The following is a 13,909-nucleotide window of genomic DNA, read 5'->3' as shown; positions in this document are numbered from 1 at the left end:
TATGATTAAACCCACAGAAATGGACAAACAGGGGAAACCAAAACTCTATCTCACAGCACGCGCACACAGGATGTATAAGACAATAAGTGATAAGGAGGAAAACAAGAGCAGAGAGGAAGCAACAAGATGATGGGTGATCTCCACAACAGCTACAAGTACAAAGCAATACAATCACCAGCAGGACTTGGACACAACAGCACACAGACCAACACAGCAATAAACTATAGTCGGCGTGGGTAGACAGATTCCACCACCTTAAAAAGGCAGGGAGCAAATGTGATAGGTTTACAACAACATGTAATCCCAGAAGTGTAGCCTGTGTAGGTCAGAAACACCAGGGAAACCATAGGGTTCATTATCAGAATCTGTAGTGTGAACAGTGTCTGATGCTGCCATGACAATCGTCGAGCTTTGTAAAAAACTCAGTGTGACACTCAATAATGGTAAGATAACTATAAGCGCCATTAGCTCATAGCTAGTATCTGTCCTCAATATCACCCCACCGGCTGCAGGACACTTACGCTTTACTACTATACTGCCCTCATAAATAAGAATATAGGATAATACTGTCCGCATGTACAAGAATATACTGTAACTATTATAGCACTTTTCCTATGTACAAGAATATAACTACTGTAATACTGCCCACTATGTACAAGAATATAACTACTATAATACTGCCACAATATAGATAGATATAACTACAGTGGAACCTCGCTTATCGAGTAACCCAGTTAACGAGAATTTCGCTTAACAAGCAAATATTCTGTAAATTTGTAACTCGGTTTACGAGAAAGCTTTGCTGTACGAGCAAAATCCTCACTGCACACACTTCCGCTTCCGTACATCCACCACACAAAACACACACAAACACATACAGTATTATGCTCACCTTACCTTCCGTTCCATCGCCGGTCTCATGGTTCTTGTAGTTCGCCGGCTCATCGCGACGAGAGAGGAATCCTCGCGGCGAACTAACAGACCCAGGAGGCCGGCGATGGAACGGAAGGTAAGGTGAGCATAATATGTGTACCTTCAGTTCCATTGCCAGCCTCCTGGGTCCTGTAGTTTAAGGCTCCAGGATGTGTATCGGCAAGCATGGCGACGAGGCAGGAACTTCGGCTGTCAGACGCTACTCAAAGGCAGCGCGCTGACCAATCAGAGGCAAGCGGCTCCTGTCTTTGACGTCAGCGCTCTGGGTGCGGAAGTTCCGCCCTCGTCGTGATGGTAACCCGATACACAGCCCGTACCAGTGAACAGCAAGTCCCAGGAGGCCGGCGAGGGAACGGAAGGTAAGGTGAGCATAATATGTGCATGTGTGCTTGTGTGTGTGTTTGTGTGAGTTTGTGCATGTTTGTGTGTGTTTGTGCATGTGTGGAATGGCATAATAGGGGACCAGGATGGGACATTTAACAAGTTGTGGAACGAATTGTCTGCATTACAATGATTTCCTATGGGAAATCTTGCTTTGCTGAATGAGTAACTTGGTTAACAAGCACAGTCCCAGAACGGATTGTTCTCGTTAACCAAGGTTCCACTGTATTATAACACTTTTTCTATGTACAATAATATAACTACTATAATACTGTCCCTATGTAAAAGAATATAACTAATATAATACTGTCCCCTATGTACAAGAATATAACTAACATAATACTGACCTCAGGTACAAGAATATAAAGTCGTTGTGGCCAAAAATTTTGGGACATTGTTCCAGAGGATGAAGTATTTCTCAAAGAAAATTATTGCAATTACATGTTTTTTCATACACATGTTTATTTTCCTTTGTGTGTATTAAAAAAAAAAAGAGAGAGGAAAAAAAAGGCAAATTGGACATAATTTCACACAGAACCCCAAAAATGGGCCAGTCAAAAATATTGGCACCTTTCCAAAATTGTGGGTCAAAAACTTTGTTTTAAGCATGGAATGCTAGTACAAACTCACCTCTGGCAAGTAAGAAGTGTGGGCAATATGGAAATTACACCTAAAACCAGATAAAAATGGGAGAAGTTGACTCAGTCTTTACACTGTGTGTTAGGCCCCCTTCACACGTCAGTGAAAAACACACATTTTTCACTGACGTGATAAAGGTGTATCCCTCCATGTGCCATGATTTAGTGTGATCTCTGTGTGCTAACCATGATAATACATGGAGATCAGGCACTTATACTCACCTAGAAAACACATCTGACAGCCAGAATAGTTAACACCTGAACCTCTCAGTGTAGGCCAGAAACTAGGACTAAATTTAATCACAATTCGTTTGTGAAAGGCTCCTATGCAAATTTTAAACCTATATAGAAAAAGAGCCATGAATTCACAGTTTGTTTAAAAAGGTAAAAAAAAGATTATTAAACATTTACAGTGCCTACAAGTAGTATTCAACCCCTGCAGATTTAGCAGGTTTACACATTCGGAATTAACTTGGCATTGTGACATTTGGACTGTAGATCAGCCTGGAAGTGTGAAATGCACTGCAGCAAAAAAGAATGTTATTTCTTTTTTATTTTTTTTTTTTAAATTGAGAAAAGTTTATTCAGAGGGTCATTTATTATTCAACCCCTCAAACCACCAGAATTCTGTTTGGTTCCCTTAAAGTATTAAAAAGTATTTCAGGCACAAAGAACAATGAGCTTCACATGTTTGGGTTAATTATCTCTTTTTCCAGCCTTTTCTGACTAATTAAGACCCTCCCCAAACTTGTGAACAGCACTCATACATGGTCAACATGGGAAAGACAAAGGAGCATTCCAAGGCCATCAGAGACAAGATCGTGGAGGGTCAAAAGGCTGGCAAGGGGTACAAAACCCTTTCCAAGGAGTTGGGCCTACCTGTCTCCACTGTTGGGAGCATCATCCGGAAGTGGAAGGCTTATGGAACTACTGTTAGCCTTCCACGGCCTGGACAGCCTTTGAAAGATTCCTCCCGTTCCGAGGCCAGGCTTGTCCGAAGAGTCAAGGCTAACCCAAGGACAACAAGGTAGGAGCTCCGTGAAGATCTCATGGCAGTGGGGACATTGGTTTCAGTCAATACCATAGATAACGTACTCCACCGCAATGGTCTCCGTTCCAGACGAGCCCGTAAGGTACCTTTACTTTCAAAGCGTCATGTCAAGGCTCGTCTACAGTTTGCTCATGATCACTTGGAGGACTCTGAGTCAGACTGGTTCAATGTTCTCTGGTCTGATGAGACCAAGATCGATATCTTTGGTGCCAACCACACACGTGACGTTTGGAGACTGGATGGCACTGCATACGACCCCAAGAATACCATCCCTACAGTCAAGCATGGTGGTGGCAGCATCATGCTATGGGGCTGTTTCTCAGCCAAGGGGCCTGGCCATCTGGTCCGCATCCATGGGAGGATGGATAGCACGGCCTACCTGGAGATTTTGGCCAAGAACCTCCGCTCCTCCATCAAGGATCTTAAGATGGGTCGTCATTTCATCTTCCAACAAGACAACGACCCAAAGCACACAGCCAAGAAAACCAAGGCCTGGTTCAAGAGGGAAAAAATCAAGGTGTTGCAGTGGCCTAGTCAGTCTCCTGACCTTAACCCAATTGTAAACTTGTGGAAGGAGCTCAAGATTAAAGTCCACATGAGACACCCAAAGAACCTAGATAACTTGGAGAAGATCTGCATGGAGGAGTGGGCCAAGATAACTCCAGAGACCTGTGCCGGCCTGATCAGGTCTTATAAAAGACGATTATTAGCTGTAATTGCAAACAAGGGTTATTCCACAAAATATTAAACCTAGGGGTTGAATAATAATTGACCCACACTTTTATGTTGAAAATTTATTAAAATTTAACTGAGCAAAATAACTTGTTGGTTTGTAAGATTTATGCATCTGTTAATAAATCCTGCTCTTGTTTGAAGTTTGCAGGCTCTAACTTATTTGCATCTTATCAAACCTGCTAAATCTGCAGGGGGTTGAATACTACTTGTAGGCACTGTATGCACAGATAGACAGACAATACAAACAAGATTCACCTGAGGAAGCCCAAGCGAAACGCGCGTAGAGATTGCGGAAGTATTTTTGTCAACTGGGTGTAATATGGGTGAGTGCAGAGCTCTTTGTATATTCATTGGGTAGATGTGTATTATTTGGTTACCAATATTGATGCATTATACTTTATATTACCATCTTATGGATATTATTTAACATCACTTGGTTGTTCTTATGGTTGTATTACCTTGAACATACCTATATTTGTATACTCATTCTTTCCAGTGGTTTTACTGGGTAGCTCCCCGGGTTAGCTTTACTTATCTAAAAATGCAAACCTGCATATCCTATTGGGGATACTTATTCCCCTCCGATGTATTTGTGACCTGTATACTCCCATAAGTTTGTTTTCCACTAAGCCATACATCTTATCTTGTTTGTATTGTCTGTCTATCTGTGCATAAATGTTTAATAAAAATCTTTTTTTACCTTTTTAAACAAAATGTGAATCCATGGCTCGTTTTCTATATAGGTTTAAAACTTATACTCACCTGTCCAAGCGCCTTCTGTCCATGGTGCTGATATCTCCCGTGATGCTGTGTCTGGCCGCTGTTGTCTCACCGCGGCTGCGACTTCCAGGTCAACTGTGCAGTGAATATGCATGAGCATAATTAGAGTAGGAGACAGCAACGCTGAAGACCGTGAGTTTAAAAAGCTTTTTATTTTAAATGTATGTATTTTTTACGGTACGTTTCATGGATCACACTATGAGTCCATGAGAAAAACGGACATGTCTTTGTGTGGAACACATGGACATGCGTGTGCACCGCATGGAAACACGTCAGTAAGAAATCACTGATGTGTGCGCAGACCCATTGATTTTATTGGGTCTGCGTATGTCCGTGATTCTGGTATGTGTAAAAACTGCAACATACGTACCAGAATCACTGACATGTGAAGGGGGCCTTAGTGTGTGCCGCACTAAGCATGGAGAACTGGAAGAGGAGAAAAGAACTGTCTGAACACTTGAGAACTAAAATTGCTGAAAAATATCAACAATCCTGAGTTAACAGCTGAGGTTCCCATTGTAACCCAAATGTGAAGTTAGGTGACCTGACTACCAGAATGTGGGACACGGCGCCACAGTAATCCGACAATCAGGTCACCGGAGGTCTTACTGGGGCTTCCCATGCTGCACTCAGTGAAAGTGGAATCCAATGCTGGATTGTCTTGTGGCTGTGTTCTCCAATTCGACAGTCCAACAACCTGGCAGTGGGTTCACTTTTTCACTGAGAGCAACGGGTTTCACTTTCACGGAGGGCAGCGCGGAGCCCCCAGTGTGAACGCCAGTGACCTGACTGACGTCACCGTTTCTCACTGCCAGGTCCCCCCGCTGCTGTCATTGTTTCCCAGAGTCTGCAGTGATCGATCATTTTATCAGTCACTGCAGACTCTGGATGTATCAGAGCCAGGATCGTCGTGGGACCTCATGTGGATTACGTCGAACCTGTAGGGGTGTTTTTCAAGCTAATAAATTTGTGAAAGAGGTTGTTTGTTTTTATTTAAAATAAAGGATATTTGTGTGGTTGTGTTTTTTTTCCTGTTTACTTATTAACACTAGAACTACTGAGATAGTCATTTTGACTACTTTGCACCATGTATTTCTATATAGGTGTCACGAGTCCAGTAGTTCTAGTGTTAAATCACAGCTGTCATTAACCCCTTATATTACTCCGATTGCCACTGCACCAGGGCAATCAGGAAGAGCCATGTAAAGCGCCGGAATTGTCGCATTTATTGGATGCGACAATTCTGGGCTGCTAAAAGCTGCTATTTTTAAGTTGAGGGGTGTCCAATAACCATGGGCCTTCCAAGCCTTAGAATACAGCCCCCAGCTGTTGGCTTTATCTTGGCTTGGTACCAAAATTGAGGGGGACCGCTGTTTTTTTAAATTATTTATTTATTTAGTTAAATAGTTTTAAAAAAACACTGCATATGGTCCCTTTTATTTTGATGCACAGCCAAGATATCACACACACCTGGAGGCTGCAGCCTGTAGCCGTCTGCTTTATCTGTGCTGGGTACCTATATACTGTGGCCCGTTTACCATTTATTTAATTTATTTATTTTTACACTCCGTTAGGGGACCCAGACAGCTACTGTGAGGGCAGCCAATCAGAGACGCTGGCAGTTTGACAGCGGCCAATCACAGACGCCAGTAAAGAAGGTTGGTGGGGGAAGCAGTGAATATGTATGAGATCTAATGAGTGGACCCAGCAGTAGTGTGACAGCCACAGGGAGTCTCAGTAAGTAATTTTCTTTCACTGCGCCTCCCAATCAAAGTAATGCTAGTAGCAAAGATGTCTACGACATTACTGTGATTGGAAGGTAATCCCAGCATGTTTAGTGGCTGAAAATCAGGCGCCAAACATGCTGAGAGGGGTCTTGAAACACACAATGCAAATATCAAAATACTCAACGAGTTACAGATATCGCGAATACCTTAATATTTGTGCGAGTAACGAATACTACCAAATATATTCGCTCATCACTAGTATGCACGGTGGCACTCAGAAATTTAAGTCTATAGGTCTGCCCTTAGATGACATGTGCCATCCGAATTTTACATACCGATAGAATGGAGAATTTAGAGAAACTTTTTTTTTCATTCTCCACTTTCTAGAAAAATGGATCCCACTCTGATCAAACCCTGATCAGAATCGAATTAACTAAATCAGACCTTTTTTCTCAGATGGAGACATGACCATAGCGTAATACTGCTCTCTATCTGCTTGTTTCTCATTGTCTTATAATGGTTTAGGAATTTACCCCGTCCTACTTCTGAAGTCTCTGTCTTTAGTGAAGTATAGCTGGAGTCTTCCTGCTGTTTCCGCCTGATAGACCTGCCCATGCTGTTATCAATCTGTGATAGCGAACACTGTGTGCTGATGTGTCTGCTGCTATCTCGCTATACTGATCCCCCACCAACCATTACTATCAGTGTAGAAAAATATCAGCAGAAAACAAGTTTCTATCTTTTCTCAACTAAAAACTTCAAGTGTACAGTATTTATATTCCTTTCAGGGTCCAGAAACCACAAACGGAATAGTTTCTAACAGTGCCGGAGCGTTAGATGAGGAGCGGCACATAATAGTCACACACAAGGTAGTCAACTCGGCCTGAAGTGTGCAGTAGGAATGTATACCTTCAGATGACTGAGGAACCTCAGATGTAAAGGAAGGACTAAAGGTCAATTTTATAAAAATAAAATTAAGCTTACTGTTGGAACTGGTGAAACATGTATAAAGTACGTGGCAGGTAGAAAGCTAGGTTTTTACATCTTTTGTTATGGACAGAGACCTAGGTACAATGGCCACATGTGGCGGCACATTACTTGTTATCGTCTTTTTAACAATACAGCATACATGGCTTGAATACATTTCAACTAACTGTCCTTCACTGACTATACGGCATGAATTTCTCACCAGATGTCGATGACAACCCAACCAATCCACACAGGCAAAGAAAATCAAATCATAGATGTCCATATATTAAGTTATCTGTAATAATGAGAAATTACACAGGGAAAAAGTATTGAACACGCTGGTTAAAATTTATGTAATACTTCGTACAAAAGCCTTTCTAGTGATGACAGCTTCAAGACACATGTCCTGTAATGGAGAAACTAGTGGCATGCATTGCTCGGGTAGATTTTGGACCATTCTTCCACACAAACACTCTTCGAATTCTGAAGGTCCCATGGACTCCTTCTATGAACTCTGAGCTTTAGTTTCTGAGCAGTGTGGTACCATGCTAGAAAGCATGGACCATTTCCTGCTTAGTTCTCCCTTTAACACAGAGGTATGCAACAGGGTGGGAGCCTCCATTGGCTGGCCTCAGCTGGCCTGTTTCTCCTATGCCGAATGGGCCAATGGAGTATTCACAGACCTCGGTGGTCAGGACCGCTGCACCTTATATCTAGTTATCATAGGGGTTAGGTATCACACGTGGAATGCACGGTGTTTAGGAAAATACTGGGTGACCTGGTGCGCTCTCTGAAGTATGAGAGACTGGGCACGTGTAGGCGGCTCTTCTCTAGAGGGGGCTTTTCTTTTAGTGTGCCTTAGTCTACTCATCTCCTTTCCTGGTGGTGGGCTGACACCGTAGATTTTTGTTTTGATCAGTATACAGTGATGCAGGGCTACGGGTGCTGAACTTGGACTTTGTTGGTCATGGTTATGTTGTTTATTTTTGTTTTTGTATAATTTGTATATATGTGTAGATATGGGTGTGGGTGTTAGGTTGGGTGGTGGGAAAAAAGGGGATGTGGGTTCATCTTCTTGAATTTTGGGACATTGGGGTTTGGGTTACACACTGGCGCTGCCTGATCTGGTCCACGGACGCTGGACATGGACTTGGGCATGAGAAGCAGGACCAGCTCTCAGGCCAGTACAGGGGTTGGAATGGTGGTCTGGAGTGTAGGGTGTTATATATATATATATATATATACCGTGTATATATATATATATATATATATATATATATATATATATATATATATATATACACACATACATATATATATATATATATATTACATATATATATATATGTGATATACAGTATATATGTATATGTATGTGTATATATATATATATATATATATATATATATATATATACATACACACACACACACACGCACACAGTATATATAACAAAACAAAAAGAAAAGCTTTGCCGGACGGCCTAATGTTTATTTTATTTATTATTTTGGTTGTTATTTTTTTTGGCAACTGGACCAGAAGATGGTTATATAATTAGTTATTATTAGTTAATATTGTGTATATATTTGGTTTGAAAGTTGTATGTAATGATGTGCGTGAGGAGCAAGCGAGCGGTGAACCAGAGCTCAGTATGCTATTTTCTGTTATTGATATTTTGTTATGTTTCTGTTCTTATTGTTATGTTTTTTTACTTTTAGAATAAAAGATCTACAGGATGTAACTCAGAATCAGTGCAGGATAAGTAATGTATTGTATTTATAGAGTGACTTCACCAGCAAAATCGTGAGTGCAGCTCTGGGATATAATACAGGATACCCTTAGAAGCAAAAATGTGCAAAATAAACAAGTGTGTAGGAGTAAACAACTAAAGTTGTTAGATGATAGCAGGGAAGTGACATTAAAATATAACTTTTAATTAGACTAGGATAAAAAGCAAAAAAAAATCCTATAAAGACATTAAAAACACTTCACAATAGTGAGCTCCTGAGAGGAAAACTACTAGTGATATAAGGTCTTCTAGAGTAACCCTGCGAACACCAGTGGGTGTGTTGAGAAGAGCTATTAGATCAAATACTTAATTAACCTCTGTATGCTGAGGATTGTGAGAAGTGTGTTCAATGAAATCGATTCTCTATACATAAGCCAGGTTTTCAGATATAACTAAGATGGCCACCGATGACATCACAGACTCTACCATCAGCATGGATCCACCAGATGATGACAGACCCTCCCATAAGCATCACCATGGATCCATCCAATGACGTCATAGACCCGCCTACGATGACGGTGTATCTCAAAAGGTTTTGTCCTTGCAAAGATAATAACCTTAGTGGAGAATGGAACAGTCTCACCAAAGTAAAACTGAGAGTTCTCATTAAACATTCTTGAAACCATGGGATACCCAAGGGTAGATATAAGAAGAACAAGAGTTTGTAATAGGGTCCTAAAACTCCTGGTCAGAGTAATTCCACAGCCCAATCTGGGCTAGAGTGGTGCCAGCTCTTGAAAGTGTCAAGACTGGGCTTCTTACTACTGCTAGGAGCTGGTACTACGGATGAATGGACAGGTGTACCTAGACATTCTTGATAAAAATCTGCTGCCATCTACTAGAATGATAAGGCAGAAATGAGACTGGACATTTCAGCAAGACAATGATCCCAAACACACAGTCAAGGAAACTCTCAATTGGTATCTGTGAAAGAAACTAAAGCTGCAATATTGCCCAGCCAATCACCTGACCTGAGTCCAATAGGTTTCCAAGGTCTGGTTTGCTCTCTCAGTTTGACTACTGGTGACATTAATGGACGCCAACGTCAACTGAGTGGGTACCACCATCATTGGTGATTGAGTTAGACAGCTTACGTTTTCCCACTCCCCTTCCTATCTTCTGCCTCAGCGGAGGAATCCTCCCTCCTCTTTAGTGACACAGATACATCCATTGCCACATGCTTTTTCCTTTTATCATCCTCGTCTTCGGACTATGGACCAGTCCCTCCCCCCGTGGACCTTGCATTCCCAAAAGAAGGAGACTTGTCGCCCCCTGTAAGTGTAAGGGCCCAGGGACAGAGGACCTCAAATGTTCTATATGTCACAGTTGCTGTTCTGGCACAAGGGTGCAGGGGCCATGTTCCCTGGGTGGTCTACAAGGCCCTGATGTTCCCTTCTCTCCACCCCCACACAGTATCCACAGCTGATGGACAGTCCACAGACACGGTCTTGGGGATAACAGTTGCTTTAATACAGCAGGAACACAGTACTGTCTGAAGAGATGCACAATGTATATCTAGCCAGTGAGGATTCATGATAGGAAGCCTTCAGCATATTGGCTGTAAAAGTCAGGAAATGCTGAAATTCTAGGCCTCGGGCCTAGCAGCAGTCTTGTGGTGAAGAGAAACTCCACATAATGTCTTCCCTCAGAGGAGACTCAGCCAGAACCAGCTCATTCCAGTTCTTTCCAGACAGAGGCTGGAGAATAGCTCCACCTATTGAGCCATGTGACCAAGAACTAGCCAATAGGATAACACCCAATGAACACTTCAGATTCTTACAGTTTTCACTAGTAGATGGTGCTAGAACACAACAAATGAAAAATGCTTTACTTATAACATATAGCATAATATTACATAAAAGTGAATGTACTTAAAGAAACAGACACAATCTGGACCGGGCCACTACATACTCCCCCTCTGAAGGTGAGCAGTCCTCGGCGATTGTGCGAGTGGAGGACTGCTAAGAAAGGAAGGAAATATATATTTAAGGCATAGTAACAATAAGGCAAGAATATGCAGCCAGACGGAAGAACAATAGGCAATGAACAAATGCAAAACATGAATGTGTTAGTGCCAATATGAGATAGAGTCTCTTTCCGCAATATACTATTGTCCATATGAAAGGCTCTTGAAAGGCACTTTAGTGGCAACAAACAGTCAATAAGTCCATGGCTGTATACAGAAAATTGTGCAAATAATAAACAAGGTGCTTGGTATTACCCAGGTGCAGAGGCTTAAACATTACTAAACTGACTATTCAGCTAAATAAATAAACACAAGATTATATACTCATGGAAAAGGATATGACCTTTTAGTCTCTGTAGCGGGCTGGAAGTGTTCCTTTTGTGCTTCGCTCTGAACACCTCAACACTTGATCTTCCTCTTGAGCAGGAAAGATATTGTTTGCTGGATCAGGTGAAGTTGGCAGAGGAGCAGCAACTGGAGCAGGAACCGAGACGGGGACATATTGATAGCATGGAAGGATAAATTGAGTGTTGTAGAGGGACTCTTCCACAGTAGGTTGTCTGGCTGGTGTTTCCATTGCAGGAATTGGTGTGTAGACCGACATGACTTGTGGAGGAGGTGATGACATCACCAGTAGATCCTCTTTGGTGCATAGCTTCATGCGGTTCCTGTGCACCATCTGTGGGGCCATTCCGGGTTTCTTCACTTCATAGACATCTGACTCAGGATATGGGATAGCTGTAACTGTGTATGGCTCTGTTTCCCAGAGTGAATCAAGTTTTCCTGTGCGGTGGTACTTCTTTAGCCATACTTTGTCTCCAACTTGAAGTGGGGAAGCATTAGCTCTTTGATTGTAGCTCTCTTCTTGTTGACGGTGAGCTTCACCCATGCGGTAATCAACAATCTGTTGGGCTTCGTGTATTCTTCGCTGATGCTCTGAGACCCAATCAGTTTTTGGCAGGGGATAGATCACGTCAGGGACTTGGATTCCAAGAGAACGATCTTTTGGGAGCTGACCTTGTCTTCCAAACATCAGATAATATGGTGAGTAGCCTGTAGAACAGTGGACAGTATTGTTGTAGATTTCCACTAACTCGTCAAGCAATTGAGGCCATTCAGCTTGTTTGCTAACAGATGCTGTTCGCAGCATATTAATGAAGGTCTGATTGACTTGCTCGCAGAGGCCATTCCCTTGGGGATGATAGGCGGTTGTTCTCAGCTTTTTGCATTCATGGCATTGGCAGACTTCTTGAAATAATTGTGACTCAAAGGCAGATCCACGATCTGTGAGGACTGCCTCAGGGCAACCGTAATGTCTCACATATTCATGGTAGAAGGTGATAGCTGTAGTCCGAGCTGTAAGGTCTTTTACTGGCACAACAGCAACCCACTTAGTATAGTGATCCACCATGGTTAAAGCATACGTGTAGCCTGAACGAGTTGGTGCTAGCTTCACATGATCAAGAGCAACTAGCTCGTTTGGTTTCTGAGAATGGATTGGATGAAGAGGAGCTCTGGCATCTTTCTTACCGACTTTAGTGAGGTTGCAGGCTGGACATTCACTACACCAATTTTCTATGTCTGACCGCATCCCAATCCAATAGAAGCGTTGGCGTATGGTGGCTTCAGTTTTGTGCACGCCAAAGTGCTTAGACTGGTCGTGGTAGGCATCAAGAACAATTCTAAATAGTTCAATTATTCCAATTTTATAAGATTTTTTATTTTATATAAATCAAAGCCACATACCACCAACGTGCATATATAACCATACGTACTAGACCAACGGTCGCATATATAAATATACAAAGACAATATGTACAATAAACATATACAGTTGTCAGAAAAGTGAAGGTTCACAAAATAAGGGATGGAGTCAGAGCCCAAACTTATCCTTGGGACCACACAGAATGGTTCAGGCAGCGCCACATAGTATGGAAGAAAGGAAGATTTCAATCCTTATAAGTCCAAGGAGGTATATAGGGGTGCTCTCCAACAATTCCCTTTGTATTGATAAAGGTGAGCCTTCAACTTCATAGATTGGATTATCTCCACCTCAAACAGGTTATCTCCACCTCAACGCGTTTCCCCATACAACACAATGTATGGTTCATCAGGAGGCTACAAGATAAATACACTAAATCAGCAACCAAGACTTAAGCTGGGTTCACACTAAACGACAGCGACAACGACGTCGCTGTTACGTCACCATTTTCGGTGACGTAACAGCGACCTTGTAAGTCGCTGTTATGATCGCTGCTTAGCTGTCAAACACAGCAGAAGCAGCGATCATAACGTCGCTGTGCTACATGTTCAGAGAGCAGGGAGCCGTGCTTAGCGCTGGCTCCTTGCTCTCCTACAGTACACATCGGGTTAATTAACCCGATGTGTGCTGCAGCTACATGTCACAGTTCAGAGAGCAGGGAGCCGCGCGCACTGCTTAGCGCTGGCTCCTTGCTCTCCTTGCTACAGTATACATCGGGTTAATTACCCGATGCATACTGCAGCCACATGTCACAGTGCAGGAGCCGGCACTGGCAGCAAGAGCGGCGGAGGCTGGTAACCAGCGTAAACATCGGGTAACCAGGGAAAGGTCTTCCCTTGGTTACCCGATGTTTACGCTGGTTACAGCTTACCGCAGCTGCCAGTGCCGGCTCCTGCTCGCTTCATTTCGTCGCTCTCTCGCTGTCACACACAGCGATGTGTGTGTCACAGCGGGAGAGTGACGACCAAAAAATGAAGCTGGACATTCAGCAACGACCGGCGACCTCACAGCAGGGGCCAGGTCGTTGCTGGATGTCACACACAGCGACAGCGACGGGACGTCGCTGCAACGTCACAGAAAATGGTGACGTAGCAGCGACGTCGTTGTCGTTGTCGCTGTGTGTGACACCAGCTTTACAATAAGACAGACCATTTTAAACATAAAGCACCACATGTGGT

The 13,909-nt window shown here is 42.7% G+C and overlaps 1 long non-coding RNA gene across 2 annotated transcripts in view; it reads right to left on the bottom strand.

Annotated features, from left to right (window-relative positions):
• LOC142310321 (uncharacterized) overlaps positions 1–12,043 on the bottom strand; it is a 327,398-nt gene extending 315,355 nt beyond the window's left edge. For both annotated transcript variants that reach the window (XR_012754127.1, XR_012754128.1), the window contains exon 1: positions 11,313–12,043. This is a non-coding gene — a long non-coding RNA (uncharacterized LOC142310321). The remainder of the gene's footprint in view (positions 1–11,312) is intronic.
• Positions 12,044–13,909: the final 1,866 nt, after the last annotated feature.

This window comes from Anomaloglossus baeobatrachus, chromosome 5, assembly GCF_048569485.1.
Source record: "Anomaloglossus baeobatrachus isolate aAnoBae1 chromosome 5, aAnoBae1.hap1, whole genome shotgun sequence".
Classification (NCBI taxonomy): domain Eukaryota; kingdom Metazoa; phylum Chordata; class Amphibia; order Anura; family Aromobatidae; genus Anomaloglossus; species Anomaloglossus baeobatrachus.
This window is presented reverse-complemented; position numbering and strand designations above follow the sequence as displayed.